The sequence below is a fragment of the Stylophora pistillata genome, chromosome 13, assembly GCF_964205215.1.
Source record: "Stylophora pistillata chromosome 13, jaStyPist1.2, whole genome shotgun sequence".
Classification (NCBI taxonomy): Eukaryota; Metazoa; Cnidaria; class Anthozoa; order Scleractinia; family Pocilloporidae; genus Stylophora; species Stylophora pistillata.
Genome location: NC_142531.1, coordinates 249,859 through 252,996, shown reverse-complemented (window position 1 = coordinate 252,996; position 3,138 = coordinate 249,859).

The following is a 3,138-nucleotide window of genomic DNA, read 5'->3' as shown; positions in this document are numbered from 1 at the left end:
TTCACTTTTGATTTATTGTATTTTAATTTTTTTTTTTCGTGAGTTGACTGGAAGCCACCATCTTGTTTTTCATTGGAGTCTCTCTTCTTGTAACAAAGAAATTACCTTCGAAAAGTTTGCTGGTGGGAAAACTTCTTCATTGCAGTTTTCCCACCGACTTTTCTTCAAAACAAAAAGAGAATATTTACAGAGCGTAGGCAAACACCAAACCGATATAGCAGTTTAATATCGGGCACCGGAAAACCCAAGGAAATATCATTCAAGTTATATTTATTCCGGACTTCCACTGGGTTGTAGCTTCCCATACAAATTGGATCCATGAGAGGCGAATTCAGATCACTTTATTTGCTTTTTATATAAAAACAATAGAACACCTGTCTGTGCTGTGAAGGATGAGGGTTGATCATCTAATACGACAAAAACAACAAACTTTGACAATAGATCAAGGTAGAACAAGAGTTTAAGGACCGCCTCAAACTGCATCCATGCTTAATTCTAGATCCGTTGAAAGAAGGGAGGCCTGAAGTAAATCTACATTAGGCATCGAAGATTGTTTGAATTAAAAAAAATCTCTTGAACTACACAGAAATTTCTAGAACTGGTTGAACTTCAGTTTTATAATTTAGCTCTCGTTGCCAAAAACATTTATTGCCCTCAAACCGTTACTTTTAAGTCGAATGAACTAATTGGAATAACTGAATGTAATAATATTAAATAAACAATTCTAGTTAACAAAGATCCATTTTAACAGATGGTTTGCAATAGAAAAGCGCATATAGTTGCAAACGGCGTGAAAAGGGCATTTTAAAGTTGTTATCAAATTAAAGATGATTATTTTAGAGCTTACTTGTTCATTGCTTTGAAACTGTAAGAAAGGCGATGATATCGTAAGTTACGATAGAGTAGGTCAACTTTGCCGTGAACAAAAGGAAGGAGTAGCTTTTTAGTCGGCTTCATTCATTTTGCAAAACCACGTTGTCCTGGTGTTCTCACGCTAATTGAGCTCGACAGATATCAACCTGAAAATGTGCAACCGGTTTTAACTGTTGAGTGTTTTTGCTCATTTTTTACACTGCCTGAAAGTGATGTTTCAGTTGTGTTTACAGCTGAGTATCTCCGCAGGAATCACCCTAAACACCCACTTTTCATTGAAGTTTACATGAAGACGAACAATTCACGCAGCTTTTTTTTTCTCAATTTGGGATCAAAACAAGGATTGAGGCAACTTATTAAATTAGCTTAAAACCGCACTTTACCTTTACAGAGGTTAAAATGACTTTGTTCAGGCAGTTACCTTAAATTCGCTCACAGTTTAACGTTGTTCTTCCTTCTATGAAAAACTGTTTTGAATCAGTAGCTTCAAAGAGTTTCCAGAATATAATTAAAGCATCGTGTAAACTGTTCCACTAGCTGCTGGGAAATAAGCAGTACCAGCATTGAAAAGTGAGTGAAATGGGATTGACCAACGCTTTAAGACTAATATTGAGATATAAAAGAAAAGAAAAGGGGTTCATAGCCTAGACTACGAGGAAGAAATTGGGGTTGAAAAGAGACGTTTCTCTAGAAATGTTAAACTTAGTTATTAATCGGATTCAGCAGTGGACAAGTTGAGGCAGTTATTCAAATCCCCTGTCGAATTGGAATTTAGAGATGAATAAAGGCTGATAGTTTGTAAAGAAACTATTTGGGGCTGCGTCGGTGGGGGTAACGAAATAATTTGGATATATCAATAAAGTTGAAATGATAAATTGGCCACCGTAACGATTACAAAAGCTGACGTTTCGAGCGTTAGCCCTTCGTCGAAGGGCTAACGCTCGAAACGTCAGCTTTTGTAATCGTTACGGTGGCCAATTTACCATTTCAACTTTGTTGATATATCCAAATTATATGGAATTTAGAGAGTTGGTTCTCTGCAACAATTCATTTCTAAGATCAGGTTTTTATACAGTTTGGAAGTAAAGTAAGAAAAGGATACTTTGAATATAGGGAACGATCATAAAGTTATCGGAAACTTGAAAAAGTTCCTAGAAAACAGCTTGAAATTAATTCGTCTAAGCCATCGCTGGGCTGATGAAAACATGTTTATTTAGGTACTCTTTTTATTGAATGACTCTTTAAGCGCAAAATTAGTGAATATCCGGCAAGTCATATTATTATTGAATATTCTTGTAGCGTTAAGTTTCATGTGCCATGGTTTTTTTGCAATAGTACGTTTCACTTGATTCGACAGAAAGATCATTCTCCGAAAAATAAACATATTATAACGATAAAACAACAACAAAAACAAAATCAGTTCCTCTAAGTTGTGCATTAATCTGAGGTCTTGATAATGTCTTGGTCGAGTCTTAGCGCTTTAGCAAATCCGCGAAATTTTTCAACTGTGATGATCAGTCTTTGAAAGCCGCGATCGTTGCAAACCTAACAGGATTCGGTAAAATGACTTCATATTTGTTAGACCTCTGAGTGAACCGATCGAGAAATGGGTAGATCAATGTATTTACTTAACATCGACGAACTGAAAGGTTCATTTCCTTATTCTATTCATAACTTAGTTGACCTGTCCTCTATTTATCGGCAGTCTATTTTTCAGTCGGCACTGAAAGCTACTACTGAAACTGAATTCAGTGGAAGTATTTGCACGGAGAACTGCTAAATTACACTCTGCTTGTAATGTTTGAGTTCCATCTTAGCTCACCTGGTACAGTTGTTTTCTATTTGTTCGTTTTCTGTTTACGGCCTCGAAATCAGAAGCCAGCTTTTATATCTGATAACCCTGAGCGTTATAGTCAAAAGTCAAGCGCAAGCTCCAAGAAAATCGTTATCTGGAAATTTCACAACACTATTTATCTTGAGAAATCACGGGGCAGGGCAACGACATTACCACGACATTTCTACCGATCAAGAAAACTTAAGAAAAGATTCGATTGATGACAAACCGACATTTGTTTTTTGCCCTTAATCAGCTCAAAGCAATAAATGCACCCTATTTCCTTTTGATTTCTCTAATTTGGACTCTATGTCTTAGCTGTGCATCGCTGAGTGATACTGATTCACGGGGACTTCGCTCAGTTTCTCCAGACCATTTACAAGAAGACTCAAGAAAGGTGATATACGGTTAATCCAAAGATTCGATCAGGC